Source organism: Mus musculus, chromosome 10 (genome assembly GCF_000001635.26).
Source record: "Mus musculus strain C57BL/6J chromosome 10, GRCm38.p6 C57BL/6J".
Taxonomy (NCBI): domain Eukaryota; kingdom Metazoa; phylum Chordata; class Mammalia; order Rodentia; family Muridae; genus Mus; species Mus musculus.
The window spans coordinates 13,803,016-13,822,775 of NC_000076.6; the positions used below are offsets into that span (position 1 = coordinate 13,803,016).

A 19,760-nucleotide genomic window follows, 5' to 3' on the forward strand; every position below is an offset into this window, starting at 1 on the left:
CAGCCTCCAAACGCTGACACTATTGCATACACTAGCAAGATTGTGCTGATAGGACCCTGATATAGCTGTCTCTTGTGAGGCTATGCCGAGGCATAGCAAACACAGAAGTGGATGCTCACAGTCAGCTATTGGATGGATCACAGGGCCCCCAATGGAGGAACTAGAGAAAATACCCAGGGAGCTAAAGGGATCTGCAACCCTATAGGTGGAACAACATTATGAACTAACCAGTACCCCGGAGCTCTTGACTCTAGCTGCATATGTATCAAAAGATGGCCTAGTCGGCCATCTCTGGAAAGAGAGGCCCATTGGACTTGCAAACTTTATATGCCCCAGTACAGGGCAACGCCAGGGCCAAAAAGTGGGAGTGGGTGGGTAGGGGAGTGGGGGGGAGGGTATGGGGGACTTTTGGGATAGCATTAGAAATGTAAATGAGGAAAATACCTAATTAAAAAAACTGGGGAAAAAAAAAGAAATGAATGGCTCATATCTTAGCCATTGGCACAGTCGCAGAATGTGTAAAACTTTTATAACTTTTATATCTACAGATAACTTTTTGTGAATCACACACACACACACACACAGTCTCTATAGAATGATTTTTAAATTCCTACAGAATTAAAAGAATGTATCATGAGCACAAACAATTCTTCTTTCAGTTTTAATGATTTTATAATTATAGGGTAATCATGCTCCTACATGCAAATAAGTATTTTAATGCAACTTTTAATCAGATATTAGAATATAGTTAGTAGTCAAGACTAGTATTCAATAGGGTTCCAAAACTCTTTCCCAACTATGTCTATTTTGGAATCTGGATAGAATTCTCCCTTAAAACCTAAGGTGTTGCAAATATTCACTATTTTACAAAATGTAAAAATTAATCATTACAACAGTAAGACTCTGTTGTTTTAGTGCCAAATTGGACCCACCAGCTATTCACCTTGCTTTTGGATGAACAATTTTTCAACATCCTCCTACAAATATACAAGAGTAAAACAAAAGAAAAAATCAATTATTAGCTCAAGATTAACTATGCTAACTTTTCAAGTACATGAATAATTTTTAAGTTATCCATGATTTTGAATTATTCATCACCTTAGACATCAAATGGACTGGATATCCATAACAACTACATTCACAAAGTAGATAGCTGGTAGTTATTTTAAAATTTTATTAAACTACCTCTCAACATTATCTCCTTAAAGTAGGAGGGATACAGACGGTTTCCTTTTTCCATGCCACAATTGGAAAAAAGCCAAGATTTTCATTTTTGTTTAATAGCATTTGCTTGAATGTAAGATTTCACATATGAGTGGAGTTTCACAATATCCAGTAATTATGATCTCAATACTTTTGCTAATAATGTAAGAGAAGCCACAAGCAATTAATTTATCTCTTTATTATGAATAAAGGATGCTAAGGAAAATTGAAAACTACTATGCTTTTATGAATGCATATAAATTTATGTGCATGCATATATAGTTCTGTAACAACAGTATAAAGTAGGTCAATTGTCCCCTGAACGATCTTCAAATTAGCTGTTCAGATAGTTTGGTAAAATACAGTCCAAACTGCAGGAACAAGATGATGCTGGGAGCAGGAAAGGATGCTGGGGAGGGAATCTTATCAGCAGTGGATGTGAGGGAAGTGAGAAGACTAAGAACCCATTTTTAATTGGGGTGGGGATCTGGGGAGGCTACTGGATAGCTGGAAGTCAGAATATAGGAGGAAGACAGAATGCATGCAACCAAAGTCTAGAAGACCACAATAAGGATGAGGAATATGGGTGAAGCCTTCCTTCTTGGCTGTGAGAGAGAAGGACTCTTGATGGCAACTGGAAAGTAGGCTGAGCCCAGAATGACAATAATCAGAGGCACTCGTAGTGGAAAATGTGCGGGAAGTCATTGAGGATGTGTAAAAGGAAGACCGAAGGTGGCGATGGCTCCCCTGGGACAGCATGGAATGATTTTTGGTTTTGTTTTTGTTTTTGTAGTAGAATTAACCAGGGTATTTCCCACGGCTGTTGTGAGGCCTGCGATAAAGAGTTTAGAAAGAGAATGTTGGGGGGTTCATATTGCTGTGGGCTATTCAGCTGAGATCCATGATGAGGAAGCTAAAGGAACAGGAGCATCCTCACATGACTAAGCAGCCTGCCTACCCTGCTACTTGGGAAGGGACACTTGCCAATAAATTACATGAGCTACCGCATATAAAACCAGTCAAACCAGACTCTCGCTGAATGACAGAACATCCTACTTTCACTTTGTTCTTGCAGTATACGTTTGACAACTGAGTGAGGAAAAATCTAAACATGGCTGACTTGATGGCTCAGTGCCAGAGATGCACTATCAGGTCAGCAGCCACACCACGGCTAAACTCTGGTACGTGCTTTAGAGCCTGGGTGCTCAGTATGGTCCTTGAATCAACAGCATCCACACTTCAAATCTGTCAGGTATGATGAGCTCTGGAAACCACCCGACAGTAAACCTCATCTTACATTTTATTAAGACCTGAAGGATGTTCCTGCTTTGAGGCCTCTTCCACCACCATGTGCCTCGTGCCTTTCTATGGAGTGATGATATCTCAGGTCCAGTGGCTTCTCATTCAGAACCTGAACGATTCCATACCCTGCCCAAATATACACATATGCCTCAAAGCTTCTTCCTCTGATCTGATTCAAGGTAATTCGTAACAAATAACTTGGCTTAAATAGTGGTTTCCTAGTTACTTGTTGCTCTGATAAAATATCCCAACAAAAGCAACTTCAGAAAGGATTTGTTTGCCCACAGTGGGAGGTTACAGTCCATCATGGTGGTCATAGTGGTGCGGTCACAGTAGCATCAGGAACTTGAGGCCGCTGCTCATGTTCCCTCCAGTCAAGAACTCCACGATCTCAAGGGTCAGGGAACATCTCAGAAGTCTGGGCAGAAATTATGTAAGAAGACAGGGAAAAATGATGTCCTCTGGACATGACAAGGCTGAACACACACTCCAACATCAGCTGTGATTACCTGCATAAGACTTGTACAAGATCAAGCCAGTTAAAATTCAGCATGGGTCAGGGAGAGACTGTAGAGGCCCCACTTCTGTCTGAGTAGCCATTGGAAATTGATGTCTCCCTTGGGAGAGACAACATTTTTTCCTCAGGAGATATGGCAGCTGGAAGACTGCCCACGACCAATGATTGGACCCACACCCATCCACACCCATGCAATTACCAGTCACAGCACTAACTAGATTGAGGAGGGGGGGTGAAATTGGGGAACATATGTGTTACATGTCCTAGGAAAAGTAAGAAGGGAATGAGGGGGGCTGGATATGATCAAGACACCTTGAATCCATGTATTAAACATTCAAGTAATTTAAGAGCCAAGACAAAGACCATGAAAGTTTCTGCTCAGCTTCTTTTCTCCTTCTTAGATAGTCTAGGATTCAAGCCTAAGGAAAGGTACCACCCACAATGGATGGGCCTTCGTATTACAATTATGTATTCAAGATAATAACCCACAAGCTGACCCAGAGACCCATCTCCCAGGTGATTTTAGGTTCCATCAAGTTGACACTGAGATTACCCATCACAAGAAGTGAAGTCATGTCTATTTCTACAGGGTAAGGGTTTAATGTTGGGGTAAATGCACAGGCAAGGAGCCACTTCAGACCCATGTGGACTCATTGGTGGAAGGCCCTTCAACGTTGCTGAACAACACAATCTAATCATAAGAATGAGATGCCTTCGTGTTAGAGACCTTTTCTCAACACAAGGGGAAAAAATTACACAGGTCAAACTAAAGGGCTGCATCCTGGGACCATATTAAAACTCTTCTTACCACACATTCTTACAATGTCCTTTCTTATAGAATAGTTTTGAAGTCCTTCAGTCCTTTGTCCATCCATTTAAATGTCAGAATCCCAGGTTGCTACATTTCTACAAATATCTAGCCAGAATTCTCAGTGTTACTATTTGAGAACTGACCTCCTGGCTACACTGAGGCTTCCTGCTGGTAACATGTTATACAACCATGTGCTCAGGTTCTCTTTAGGTTCTCCCAGAAGTATTTGTAGTTAACAAGGTACAGATACTCACAATATTTGCTGAATCTATTTGTATGTACTTCATGGTCTTGGAAACTAATATACACTATTATATTTTTATGTCTTTGTTGCTACTTTATAAAAATATGTTTTAAATAGTGGTATTGTTCCCTATGCCTTTACTAAATTTGATTAGTAGTTTTAAGTAGCTATTTTAAAAATTATTTTGTGTGTGTATCTCAAATAATAAAACTCTTCAATAAACTAAATACAATTTGCTCTTTTTTTTTTCTTTTCTAATTTTCCTGTTACTTAGGGTCTTAGCACAAAATCAAGTAGAAGTGATTTTCAGGGAAAATCTTTTTCATCTTTTCTGTGGCAGAGAAAATGTTTAGTTTTCAAAAGTAAAAGTTTGACATTAGTTGCAGTTTTTCATTGATGTCTTTTTACAAGTTAAGGAAGGACTTGTAAATTACTTGGGACACACACACACTTACTGTAAGTAATATTATTTTTCAGATGATTATGTTACATCAGATGGTTTTGTTGAATCTCTTGAGACAACTACCTTATTCTGTAAGTTCAATAGCATATCAATTGATTTTGAATGTCAGAGAAACAGCCCATGGATGTTTATCATAAGTTATCTACATATGCTGCTGGAGCCCAGTTACTGATATTTTCTGTCCAAACTTGGGTTTGTTTTGTGTCAATTCATGAAGTATACTCATCTACAATGTTATATTCTCAAGATGTTGTCATCTGATTTTTGGTGGGAGGAAAATGAATGAATTCAAAATAATCAGTTGGAATTATTTCTTCCTGTGTTTTCTAAAGGACTTTGTGCATCAATGATGATATTTGTTCTTTATCCAAGCAACAAACATTTCTAGCAAAGCTGTCCAGAAGGACAATTGTGAATTCATTTCTTTTATACAAACATGATTATTCTGTTTTTGCTTCCTCCCCCTTGTACTGATTTTAATCATGTTTGCCCTTATAAAGTTCTTTATATGTTTTACCATAAATATTGGTAAATGATATAAATGAACTATTTCCCACTGGGGAGTCAATTGTGAAACATTTAGTAGCACAGCACCACGGGGGTCTACACTCTGTTTACACGAAGTGACCATTCAAGGTGGCACTGCGTGGTTTTTGATACTGAGTGTTGCTATCTCTGTTCTATGTGGAAGGAATTTATGCAGATACTTCACAGTGACTTTCAAGAAAGTGTGAGCCACCTTTCTAGATGGAACACTAGAAGGCCAGGAGGCACAGCTACCTGAGCAATCAGTCTTCCAGATAATTCTGTAACTACAAACACAGCACAGATGGTACAAACTTGGCTTCCTGCACTGATAGTCTGCTGGTGGTATGCTCATCAAAACCCAAAATAACTTTGAACTCTACTACCAGGGCATGGATATGAACTGAATAGCTTCCCATGGCTAGCTAAGTGACACAGGGACATTCTGCTCCTGCAACCAAGCTCCTTCTCTGGCCAGGACCAACAGCCAGCTACCCCACCTTGTACACATGCTGCTGCCCAGCTGCCAGGACCAGAATGCCTTCTTGGAAAATGAAAGAGAAAAGAGCACAGCCACGATAGAGTTCTTCAGACTTCCAGACCAAGCACTTGAGTGACAGCTAGCATTCATAACTCACTTGAAGTTATTGGAAATTAAAACAGAGAACTAGAGGTGATGCCAGGTCTACATCTCTTTGAAAGAAGTTTTTCCCACTTTAGTCCACTTCTACAGTTTAAATCATATGTATTTTCCCACACTTCAGTACCAAACTCTCACCAATACTCAGGTGATCTGGAAAAAAATAAAACATAGAAATGCTACAGATAACTGACTTTATAAACCAGATCTACCTAACAGATATTACAGAACATTTCACCCAAACATAGAAGAACATACCTTCTGCTCAATACCTCAGAGAACATTCTCCAAAATTGACAACATACTCAGCCACAAAGCAAGTCTCAAAAGATACAAGCAAGTTGAAATACCACCTTGCATCCTATATGAGCATCACAGATTGTTGCTGTATATCAGCAGCACCAATATAAAAGTTCAGAAAGCTTACAAACGTGTGGAAACTGAATAACTCACAATGGGTCATTAAATGGGTCATTAAAGACTTTATACAATTAAATTAAATGAATACACAACATACCCAAACTTAAGGAACACAATGAAGTTGGTTCTAAGAGTTAAAATCATAACACTAAGTGCTTATATTAAAAAATTGCAACTTAACATACCAATAATTTAACAGCACATATGAAAGCTCTAGAATAAAAAAGAAAGAAATCACACTCAAAATTGGAGATGGCAAGAAATAATCAAACTCAGAGCCGAAATCAATAAAAAGCAAGCAAACAAAAAACAATGCAAAGAACCAATAAAAAGAGTTGGTTCTTTGAGAAAACCAATAATATTGATGAACTCCTACCCAACTCAACTAAAGTGAAGAGAGAATTACAGACTAACAAAATCAGAAATGAAAAGAGTGACATAACAACAGGCACAGGAAACAAAAAGAATTACGAGGACATTATTCTATACTTTAACAACCTGTACTGCACCAAATTGGAAAACGTAAAACACAATCTTTCTGATACATACTACTTACCAAAATTAAATCAAGATCGGATAAGAACTTTAAAAAAAAAAACCTATAAACTCCAGTGTAATAGAAGCAATAATTAAAAGTCCCCCAATTAAAAAAAAAATCCCAGAGGCAAACGGTTTCAGTACAGAATTCTACTACCAGACTTTCAAAGTAGAGCTAATGCCAATACTCCTCAAGTTATTCCACAAAATTGAAACATAAGAAATGATGCCCAATTCATTTTACACCATCACAGTTACATTAATGCCAAAACCACATAAAGACCCAACCCCCCCCCCCAAAAAAAGGAATTATAGACCGATTTCTCTTATGACTCTCAATGCAAAGATTCTCAATAAAATAGCTGCAAACTGAATCCAAGAGCACAAGAAAAGAACATCCACCATGATCATGAAGGCTTCATTCCAGAGATGCATGGATGACTCAAAATGCATAAATCAATGTAAGCCACCAAATAAATCAGATGCAGAAAAGGCCTTTGACAAAATCCAACACCCATTCATGATAAAAAGCCATGGAGATATTAGGGACTCAAGGGACATACTTCAACACAGTACAGACAATTTACACTAAGTCCATAGCCAACAACAACTTAAATGGAGAGAAACTCAAAGCACCTCCACTAAAAATCAATAACAGGACAAAGTTGCCTATTTTCTCCATACCTACTCAATATACTAATTGAAATCTTAGCCCTAGCAATAAGACAGCTGAAGGAGCTCAAGGGGAAAAAAAATCAAAGTATCTCTCTATTTGATATATATCTATATACTTATGATTTTAATTTTCTCTCTCTCTCCTTTTAACCTATAAATCCTTTGCATATGCATTATGTCTTCTAGCTTCCTAAGTGTGTTTAAGAGTGAGTTTCTGCTTCTTATACCTTCTTTCGGGTTCTTTTCCCTCTGAATGTTTTGTCCAATTCCAATGTTTGTTTTTGGTTTACCTTACTATTTTTATTATACTTTATTTTATTATTGCCCCTTAGAAGCCTGTTTATTTTCAAATGAGAAACAGAAATGGAGGGAGGATATATCAGGATGGGAGGGGAGATGGGGGCATCTGGGAGGAGTAGAGACAGGGAAACAATTATCAGGATTTATTATGTGAGAAAAATCTATTTTCAATAAATGAAAAAATACAAATCTATAAATGTCTTTATCCTATGTATTCTGATGTCATTTTGAGATTGGCATCTTTCTATGAAAAGTTTTGAATGTGTACACTGATGTTATGCTATTTTTTTCCTAGCTTTTAAATTGCACCTTTTTGATAGGTTTCTAGGCTATCTATATTTATTAGGTCCTTAATTATCTCTACTGAGTCATATGGGAATAACTACCAGCCTCTCGAGTTGCCAACGTGATTTGTTCATTCCTTCCTTTCCAACCTCAGCTATGATGCCCACTCTCCAACCAGCAGTGTGATTCTTCTTAAAACTAGCTAAGCTCCTTCTTGCTCCAGGGATCAGGGGCTTTGCTACCCGTGGCCAGGAATGCTGTCCTCCACTGTCCCATGGCTGCACTCCCTACTCCTATGGATCTGGCTTACATGGCACCTCTACAGAGGGTTTCCGCTAAGCTTCACTGTGCTGGCATCCCCTATCACGCACCCCGACAGAGTCATGTCCTCTGTTGTGTCCAGCTGTTCACTGTGTGGCTCCTCTGTAAGAAGGGCAGGGCCAGAGAAAGGGAACCGCGGTTCATTTGTTGCTTGTTCCCTAGAACCTGGCACACAGAGGGCACTCAATGCAACTTTTCAGAAATAAATTATGATATCTGTTGTATGTGTTATCTTTCGCATCACCCACAAGGACAATACCTTTTTAATGTAATCAGTTTTCTTCCTATTGAAAACATTTCTCTTTTTTGATTTCCGTGGGGGTTTTGTTTTCCAGTGTGTACGGACAGGAACACTCTCTCCTGAGGCTGAGTTCACAAGGCAGTCCTTCTCAGATCTTGTTAGTTTGTTTGTTTTTTTAATTTAATCTTCTTTTACACTCCAGAGTTTATTCCCCTTCGGGTCCACCCTCTGACCTCTCCACATCCCATATCTCCTTCCCTAACAGCATCTCGAAGAGAATGTCCCCACCCCCACTCCCACCAATCCTCCCCACTCCTTGGGGTCTCTAGTCTCTTGAGGCTTAGGTTCTCTGACTGAACCCAGACCTAGTAGTCCTCTGCTGTCTATGTGTTGGAGGCCTCTTAACAGCTGATGTATGCTACCTGGTTGGTGGCTCAGTGTCTGAGAGATCTCTGGGGTCACCCTCCTCCTCAGCTTCTTCCAGATTTTCCCTAATTCAACCACAGCTTCTGTCCATTGGTTGGGTTCAAATATCTGCATCTGACTCTTTCAGCTGCTTGTTGAGTCTTTCAGAGGGCAGTCGTGATAGGCCCCCTTTTTGTGAGCATTCCATAGCATCAGTAATAGTGTCAGGCCTTGGGGCCTCCCCTTGAGCTGGATCCCTGTTCATGTATGCCCTCTTCTTCTCCTGCTTCTCACCCTACAATGAACCTTTAGACTTCTAAATCAGAACAGAACACTAAAAGCTCCCTTTCCGGAAGTCGACCAAGAATAAGAATTCTGAGAGACAGAGATGGAACTGATAAAAGTGTGAAGCACTCATAGGGTAAACCCTGTTCATCAAGAAGGCTGCTGCAGTGGTTGAGCACGGGGACAACTCCAAGGATAGAACGAGGTCTTGTCTCCTCCTGGCTGAGTAAGCAGTACAGAAAGCACTTGGAGGAGGTAACCCCCGAGGAGTGTTAAATGACCCTGACAAAGAACATGAGGTCTCCATGCACAGGAATGCTGGGAAGACGGTCTGATATCTGTTTGGCTTCAGGTGCCACAGATGATGATGCTAAATGTGGGAACATGCCAGCATAGCTTCTCTGTACCAGCAGATGTGGGCATAGTAATGTCAGCAAGAAAGATTGGTAGTAACAAGCCTGAACATCCTGAGCATGCTCACCTGACAAAGGAAAACCTACCTGTTACCAGACACTTGGGTAATGATAAGAGTAAGTCAGGGAGAAAGAGATGAGTTGGAGGTAAAAAAAAAAAAAAGAACCACTGTCTAGGGTAAGGGAAACAGAAACAAGAAGAAGTCTATCTGCTCTGGATCAGTTCCATCATCTATCCTAGGGGTAAAGGAGCTGCTCTGGAACTAACTCACCTAAAGATGGGCAATCACTGGAAGAGAAATCATTTGTAATGAATGAATATATATATATATATATATATATATATATATATATATATATATAGAGAGAGAGAGAGAGAGAGAGAGAGAGAGACTGAGAATAAAATTGAGAAGAGGCAATTTAAGTAATAAAGACCTAAAGTAAAGCCATGTGACGAATATGACAATGTTTACTTTTGTGAAGATAGTTGGGATTTAGCTTTCTGCAATTCTGTGGAGTATATGAAGTTTTTAAAAAATACTACTTTGAAACCCTAGGTTCTAAATGAATTACTAAAAATACATCTTCAAATGAATGGCTGAGCATAGAAGCAGAGAAAAGAAGTCATTAGAAGCCAGTAAAAGAAAAAAAAATTACAAAAAATACTAGTAAAAATACTGGAGCATTATCAAACATAGAAGCTGGAGTGCCTAAGAGACAAACGCAGGTATCAGAATCGTAAGACTGTGTGGACTGTGGCCAGTGAGGTAGACCAGAAGGCCTTGGACTCATACTATGTAGTGAATGGAGCCCAGCCCACAAAGGACCTGTGCTTTCAGTAAAAGAAAAGGCTAGAGAAGGCTCTGTTTGCCAAGATAAATAAATTACCTTCTATTCCTAATTACAAAGATCTTTTAAATAAAAATAGTGAGTTTCATAGACTAACTTTTGAACTAATAATATTTTTTCCTCCTGTATCTTCATGTGCGTGAAAGCAAAATCCAAAAATGTGTTTTATATTTATGCCAATAACCCATCGGTACTGTAGTATCTCTCCTGGTTGTCGTCATAGGGCATACACATCTAACCTTAACAATTCTCAGTGCCAGTCACTGGCAGCCTTGAGTTATGACGCTCACGGAGAATGGCCCTAAGCCACTGCGTTGCCTAAGGTCATGAGCCTTCCTTGAAGGCAAGCCAAATCCAGTAGCAAGCTGGTGCAAGAAGCCAGAGATTCAGCCTTGCTCTGTCTCTTCTGGGCAACTCTGAAGGCCCAGTTTGGCTGCTGTGGTTTGGATCTACATATCTACAGAAGCTTGCATGCTAAACTTGTAGTCCTTATTGTAACAGTGTTAAAAGGTGATTAGATTAGAAAGACTCTGGTCTTGACAATAAACTAACTTATGGATTCATAACTTAATGGGCTTTGGTTAGGTGGTAGAAACTATAGGCAAAATAAGCCAGCAGGGGTTATATTCCTGAAGTGTTTATTTTTGTTTCTAGTCTTTTTTCTCATTCTCTTTTACTGCTTCCTGGCTGCTATGGGCAAACAATTCTGTTCTCTGACATGCCCCAAACCAAGATGCTGTGCAAAACTACAGTCCTAAACATAAAAGAGTGAGCTGACCACAGAACAAACAAGAATAAATCCTTTCTCCCCTTTAAAGTGATTTTCTGATACATTTTTGCGTCAGATACTCTGACACCAGCAATAGAGCCCTAAGTATGCCTCTATTACCATCACTGTATGGTTCAGCTTCTCCCTCTGCCTAGTGTTGCCTTCTCTTCCAGACAGGTCTCTCTCCTGTAAGAATCTCCTTCCATAAAAATTTCCCTCTGTTATACTCTGAACACAATGTGCCCAACTCTCTTCTGACCTCACACAGAAGTTTAATCTCCAAAATTACCTGTTAATTAAATTATAAGGGTGTAATTTAATCTAGTGATGGTATTTAGAAGTGAAGACTTTGAAAGTAAGCAGGTTGAGTTAAGGTCATTCATAGGCTCCAGTCCTGAATCCTGATGGCTTTGAAACACGAGGAACAAAGAGCAGACAGACACATATTCATGAGTTCCCAGTGTTTTCTCATGTGACATTCTATGCTGCCCAGCACTTATGTCAGTGTTCAAGCTGTCACTAAAAGAGGTCCCAAGACCTAACAACTCCAGAACCATGAGTCAAAATAAGTATCTTTTCTTTATAAATTAATTTCCCCTGGCTGTAATAATAAAAAGTACCAATATACCATCTTGAAACCTACTCATAGGAAGCCCAGGTGAAAATATCATCAATGTAGACATATAGAAGAGACACACTTAAGCATTAGTTATAATGTGTAAGTATTCATAAACAATTTTGCAATTTCAACTTTTACAGGCCAAAGGTAGGTTATGCATTTCAAGATCTTTTTTATATGCATTAAAATGTATTCCATTTTCGTTTATACCTAGTCTTATGTAATTGGAGACCTTATTGTTTAAGATTTATTTATTTACATTGTATATGCATGAGTGTTGGCCTTCATATATGTATGTGTACCACATATGTGTCTAGTGCACTTGGATGCCAGACGGCTGCATTGGAACCCTTGATCTGGAGTTTCAGATGGTTGTGGACCACCATGTCAGTGCTGAGAACAGAACCTGGGTCATCTGCAAGAGCAGAAAATGCTCTTAACCACTGACCATTTCCCGTAGTTCTTCCTTTCTTGCAAGACAGAACCAAAACTCTCACTGTAAAATGACTCCAAAGTGTGCTTCTAACACTTCACAACCTCTTCCCGGTACCACCTTACCAAACTCACACATGTCTAAGTTCCATTTGCTCATGTGTTTTATAACCATAGCTTGCAATTAATTAAAAACAAAGCTTTGAGAGTCTATCTCACCACAGTCAAATAGCTATTCTCAAGAAAATAAATGATAGTAAATTCTAGCAAGGATGTGGAAGAAATAGAGGTGTAATTCACTGCTGGTGGGAACGCATACTGCTGCAGCCATTAGTGCAAATAGTATGGACATTTTCATTAGAATGGAGGTTCTTCAAAAACCTAACAATAGTATTACCAAATTGCCTAGCTATCTAGTTTCCTTAGTGGTATTATCTTCCACGAACATGGTGTGTAAGACCCCCTTTCGGGGACCCCCACTCTAGTCTCGGGAGTGAGAGAGCACCCAAAGAAACACGAGAATCCATCTTGCTGTAATCACATGAGGCAATTTAATGACGGAGCTCTGGACCGACATGCATCCCACACAGGAGATAACTGATATCGGCCACGAGGCTCGAAAGCTAGGGGGTTTTATGGGGTAAGGGGCTTAGGGGTGTGGAATTCAGCATAGCAACATTCTATTGGCTTATTCAAACATCAGCAGAAAAACTAAATGTATGTGTAGGGTGTCAGAGTTCTGTGAGTTGTCGAATCAGTTCAGATAGCCCTGTTATGTCCTCACATTCCTCTTAATCTTTCTGGTCAAGATGTTCCAAGGAATGTTTTAACTACTGGGCATACCCGGGTTTGTTTTTCTCTTTTCTCAGCCTCTGGCAGCCTCTAGGCTCACAAACAACCAGCAATTTCTGAGTACTTTATATGACTTATAGGTCTTGAAATTTCATCTTTCTTTCAGGCGCTCAAAACAAACTAACAAAAAAACAAAAACAGAGTGTCTACAGCTTTAGCATAAACAAGGCCATTTAGTTATTACCAAGAAAGCTTTCTGGTCTACCTAGCAAGCCAAACCTTTATACTGGACGCTGTTGTGCATTATATAAAAAGACTATATATGGATTATGCCAGTTTTTACATGCACTCTGTGAGAGAATAGTAGAGTATATTGTACTATGAAATTTATCACAGCACTCATTTGTAGAGCCACTGTCAATGACCTCAACCACAGAAAAGTTTCCTTGCCACAAAAAATTGCTCCATACCAACTCTGTGTAGTCCACCATGCCTGTACTTGGTAATCACTGACTTCTTTCCATTACTACAATTTTCTTCATTCTTAAAGGGTTTTATAAATGTAATCTTTCTCGGTGCTTTAGTATGGCTATCTTACAATTGTGCAGCCTTTATATTATATGGGGCAGGAGACTTGATAAGCAAGATCTTTTGACACAACAATATTGAGGTAAGCACTTCAAGAAATATCAAGGATTATGTTTCTTATTTTATAGATGAAGAAAGAAACTCAGAGAAAGTAGAAAGAATAAGTAACCAACCCAGAGTCTGAAGAAGATGGTAAGGACCCCAGCATCATTGCTTTTACGCTCTATAAACACTTTGTTGTACATAAAATGTAATAGATACTATTTTCAGATGGATAAATATTTGGATGCATGAATGAACTAAATGGCAGAAACTTTCAGAACTAATTCTGAGTCCTCCAGAAAAGCCTAAAGTTGTCAAGAACACAGACTTTCAGATGAGTGAATACAGGTAATGACTCTGGGGAAGCAGCATGAACATGCACGCGCACACATTCGAGCACACACACTGATAAATATGCAGATACACATGTGTGTACAGAGACACACATACAGAGAGAGAGAGACAGAAAGAGAGAGAGAGCATTTTTGCACATACTTTAAATTTTACTAAGTTGGTTCTATAGACCAGACATGATACAGAAGGCCTTAAGGCAGCAGAATTAAATGTGAGAGAAATAGTGAAAATCCATTATCTTTGTTTGTCATAAGTATATTAGTAGAATTTGAAGCATCTCAGTAAGGAATATTTGACCATGTGCATCCTCCTTCTAGAAAACTCCTATCTATAGGATGAAGAGGCAATACAATCTGCTTCTCCTGATTTCATGTCTGAACTTTGCCTTGTTCATACTTCTGATTATCCAAATGCAAGTTGCTCCCTAGAATACCAGCTTCTGTGGACAAGTCTTGCCATGGTTTGAGTCTGGCTTGTCCCCACCAAGATGCATGTGAAGCTTACTCCACAATGTCTGCCTCATGTCTCATACAGTCGAGACTACAGCCATCATGTGGTCATCCTAGCATTATGGATACAACAGCTAACCTTTTCAGGAATTCAAAGTTAGATCCACATCAAATTGAATTCCACAACAAAATAAATAAGATAAACCCTTTTCTCTTTGACAAGTGATGGCAAACAAAATAATTAGTCTGTTCTCCATACAGCTCACATGCAGACATGTTTTATGTTTAAGAACCACTGTCAATAAATTAGTAGTGATATAAACAGCTTATTTTCTAAAGCAACCTGTAAAACCTTGCCCATTATAAAAGAATGAACTAATCAAACCCCTGCTGCTTCTACATTCCTCTTTAATTTTCAGTAAAGGGGGATTACAGTCTAGTTATATATACACAATTACATTAACATAATTCTCTAAATGGGGAGTCTCAAGTACACAGAAGAACTGTCTAGCTGAATACAATTGGAATTTAAGGTTGTGATCTGGGAATAAAATTAAGAAAGATATAATTTACATAATCTAATACAGATTAATAACTTAACAGATTAATTGAATTGTCCTTTTTCTGAAGCATCCAGCATGTGATGAGGTCAATGAAACAACACATTTAGTGATTTGAAAACAGCATTACTGTAAACATTATTCTAATACCAGAAGGGGAATAGTGACTAAATGAAGCCCAGAATTACCAAGAAAAATGAAGAAACAAGAGATAGGTGACCATAGTAGTACTCAAAAGCAACAGAGCACCTCCAGCTTTTCATAAGCAACAAGGCCCTCTGCTCACCACCAAGGCTTTCTGGTCTACCTAGCAAGCAAATCCATGCAGTATAAACTGATGCATGAAAATCAAGTCACTTTTACCACCTGTCAGTACCATCCATTTACCACGACTTCCTTTGACTTTGGCTCTGTCAGAGTTATCTTGCCTGTAACAGAGCTTAGATGCTCATGTCAGCCTGAATTTCTCTTCTCATCATATATTATAAACTTATTTTAAAATGTACCCTATAGCCGGCATGGTGTTGCACACCTTTATTCCCAGTACTCAAGAGGCAGAGGCAGGCAGATTTCTGAGTTCGAGGCCAGCCTCGTCTACGAAGTGAGTTCTAGGACAGCCAGGGCTATACAGAGAAACCCTGTCTCGAAAAACAAAAAAACAAAACAAAACAAAAAACAAAACAAAAACAAAAAAATGTACCATATAATTATTAATTAATATAAATTCATTTATTGAAAGTGTATTTCAAAAAAACTGATAAAAACAAATATCTAAGCACTGTGCCAGGATGCCAAGGAACCCACAAGTACCTTTCCCATTGAGTTTAAATTGCTTTGGTGATTGGAGGAAGTTTATGATTTTCTACGTTTTAGTCATCCTAGACTACATGCATAAACAACTAGATAAATATTTTGTGTATAACAGAGAAGAACAGCATACTCTGCACTTAGGTGGCAATTAGGAACAAATCTGAGGGGGAGCATTAATGAATTTGTTTGTTGTCTTTATAGCAACACCACATCAAGACTCTATTTTCTTTTTTTTCAAAAGAAAATCTGAATTAGTTTATTTTTCATAATCCAAACATTCCTTTACTCAGGATAAACTGTGGCAAGCCATCCTCTCAGACACCCACACTTGAAGAGAAACTCCAATTGGCTGGGGTTTGGCTTTTGTTTGCTTTTGATAAGTTGTGAAGACTCTATTTTCTTTGATGAACAATATGCCTTCTAACTTTAAGCATGGGCATTTCTGAGTGCAGACATATTTGAAAATACATAAATAGTCATATGAGGACATTTCTCAGGAGTTTCTTTATAAATTAGTAAATGCTTACTATGGGAAATTTGTGTGGACTTCCATGTTTTACTTTTACATTTTTCAGTGGTGATCTCTGCTACACATAAAGCAGAAAGTAAAGCAACCAAAATAGGCCAAAGATGCAGGTGCGCATTGCATGTGTCAGCAGTCTGCCTGACAGCCCTAGAAGACATCTTCCCTTTGCATGTAATGCATATGAATTCTCTGTCATCTGCTTCAGCCACTTCATGAGTTGCTGAATCAATCTTTCTCTCTTTCTGACCCCCTCCATGTGTGTGTCTGCCTACCTGTTTATCTATATGAAGCACCCTTCTGCACAATGAAGGAACAAGGAATGATAACCACTGGTTACTAGAGGATTTGCGGTTTGAGAAGACATCAGGATGGGAAAAACACAGGTTTTGATGCTGATCTGTCAAAGGAATCAAGAAACTGGGAGAAAACCAAGTCATGGGGATAAATGTTTTCCCTATAGCAATTCCTTCTTTCTCTTCCCTTACTACTGGCATTAGTTACTTTTCTGTTGCTGTGATAAAATACCATGAACAAAAGCAACTCAGAGAAAAAATATTGATTTTGGTTTATAATTTCAGAAAGTGAGACTCCATCATGGTGGGGAGGCATGGTGTCAGGAGTGTGAGCCCAGTTGGGCAGTCAATGAGCAGAGACAGAACAACAGGGCCAGGCTATGAAACCTTAAAGCCCACTGTAAAAGTAACTTTTGTTTGCCTGAAGTAATTTTTGTTCATGAGGCTTACTGCTTCTGTCTGCTAACCTAAGCCTAGTCCTGGAAGCTTCTAGCCTCTGGAAAATCTTACATAGGCCTAGAATGTTTTCAGCCTCTGAGACTTACAGCTGAATATGCTCACACTTTCTTATTCTTTCTGAGCTCTGGCTGGCTGATTCAACTCAGCTGTTCTGGCTCAAACTCCTCTCCACGCTGACTGATTCAACATGGCTTGTCTCTTGGCCTCTGACTGAACTGCTCTGCTTGGCCACAAACTAACTCTAGCAATCTGTTCTAATTTTCTGGCTCCTTTTGTCTTCACCTGTGTCTAGCTTGTTTTCTCTCTGAAATCTGTCTCTGTACAACTGCCCCAGTAAGACTGCCTCCCCCTTCTCTCTGCCTTGCTCTTTTAAGTGGCTTCCCTTTCCTCTCTCTTCTCATTAGATGATGTTGGGCAGATCCTATTTTGTCAAGTCTTTCTTTGATTCATCACTTTGCCACTCAATTAGACATCAAGTGTGCTTCCATCTACAAACTAACCTTACCTTCACTGTTTAGGATTAAAGGCATGTGCTATGAGTGTGTCTGTATTCCAGCCAAAGGGATTAAAGGTGTGTGCTAACAGCTGATCCACACCACAATTAGAAGCAGTTTTTTTTTTTCAGTAAACAACACAATCTCACAGTTCACAGTGTGATCATATATCGTACACCAGTCCACCCTCAGTAACATACTTCCTCCTGAAAGGGTCCACCTCCTGAGGGTCCATTCCCCACTCAGATAGTACCACCAACTGTGGATCAAGTGATCAAATATATGGGTCTATGGGAGACATTTCTCATTCAAAGTCCACACTATTCCTTTTGCTTGAGGCTCTTCAGGCACAATAGTTTATCAAACATCATTGACCAAGTCCAAAATGTTAAGTACTTTTCCTGGACATGACAAAAACAGAGGAAACCAGCTGTTGTAGACTGGGTGGATGGCAACAGCTTTCCCTCCATTAACACAACCTCAAGAAACAAGTGTTTCTTGTTATCTTTTTGTTATCTAGGGTCTCAGGTATGATTCAGAGTTAGGAAAATCGCATGATAGTTATTAATACGGTTACTTGTGTTTAATGCTCAGTGTAACTTGGTTGAATATGTCAGTTTCCTGGAAAGTTTCTGCTCCCTCTGAGGGTATAGAAAAGTATAAGAAAGTCCTTGTGAGTCTCTTAAATCATGAAGGCACTTAGCCAGTGAAGGGTATTTTCAGGAGTCCTCTGCTGAACAACACAGTGACCCAGGATGCTGAGGCTGGAATGAATCTGACTATCTGATGGGGCTTACCACCACCTCAAATCCTTGTCAAAAAGGGTGGGATTCAAACATTACAAATTTACGAGTAGATTTAATGGCAAGTGTTCTTGATAAAGCAGTTCAAAATGGCTTTTGGGAGTTCATAATAAAAAGTTTTTTGACTAGGTATAATTCATTTATTAGGATATGTGCACGAATGGAATGTACTAGATCATTCTTGCTAAAAATATTTCTATGGTTGTTCAGCTACAAACTGTGGCTTCTTAGAACCTGCAGTTATTTTCAATAGAGCACTAAGTACAATTAGCTACCTCTTTCCTTTTTGAAAAGTGTAGCCAAGCCACATGATAAAAACTTATTTTAACATACTTTAAATAATACATTGGTTAAGTCTACATACAATTGCTGAAGTGAGAAGACAAAGTAAGAAATCTGTTTCTTTCTTAACAAACCAGGTACTTTTCAAACAGTCCTATGAACTGTACAGAACCATGGTGTCACTAGCATGAAACCATCTGTCAAGGATAAGCAACAACAGTGCACACCAACAGCCTCTTGTGAGCCTTAAAAAAAAAAAAGACAAAATAGAAAATTTGTCTGGATTCTATAGACTACCTTTCCTTACTCTGATTCGCCCGCCAGGTTGGAAACATTGGGCAGCTCAGGTTCTAAGTGAAGGGGAGAAAGTGTCAATCAGGCAAACGTTGCGTCTGCTGTGTCAGACGCTTGGGCGACATTTTGAAAAGCAAGCACTCCTCTTGGCGAAGGTTTAGGTTCCATCCAGCTTGGTTTTGTAGCACCATTTAACAGTCGCTACAACCATACACTGGCAGCTCATCCCATCTGGGAAGTAAGGTGAGAATGTTGGGAACTCATTCTTAAGTGCTGGGAGAGGCAAACAGCTCACTAAGCAAAGCCCTCATTAGCATTGTACCTGGACCAAAGGGAACCCAGCGGTTAGAAGATAGAACTCAGCTCTTAGGTATACCACCCAGGGAAGGGAAGTGGTGAGAACTCTGGGAACCCCGAGTGGAATTGCTTGTTTACAGGCAAGACTAAAATCAGGGGCAACAGCAAAGGCCCCTGGGTACTTGATGTGTTCTCAAAATCCCCAAGATAATAGGAGGCGGGTCAAAGCTGCAGTTAACACTTCTGAATATTCAGACATAAACGGTAACCGCATCAATACACCTGGAGGTTGTTTTCCTTTGTTGAGTCAATACTGATTTGTTTTTTTCTCCTGGGCATCTGCTCACTCATTTTATTCCCTGGACAGAGGAACACTGACTCTTGTTTCTGTCTAGTCATCTGCACCTGTGTGAAGCATTCATCTTACATAGTGGATTTGTTTGTAAGATAATAGGGACAGG

The 19,760-nt window shown here is 39.3% G+C and overlaps 1 protein-coding gene across 7 annotated transcripts in view; it reads right to left on the reverse strand.

Moving 5' to 3' along the window:
- Positions 1–19,760, reverse strand: part of Aig1 (androgen-induced 1) — a 221,985-nt gene that overhangs the window by 155,962 nt on the left and 46,263 nt on the right. The window contains exons 1-2 of one of the 7 annotated variants that reach the window (XM_030245216.1): positions 8,294–8,298; positions 6,621–6,623 (exon numbers count right to left, since the gene is read on the reverse strand). The exons of the other annotated variants lie outside the window; for them this stretch is intronic. The gene's annotated coding sequence lies outside the window, so the exon portion shown is untranslated. Of the gene's footprint in view, positions 1–6,620; positions 6,624–8,293; positions 8,299–19,760 lie in introns of those variants that run through there. 7 annotated transcript variants of the gene reach the window in all.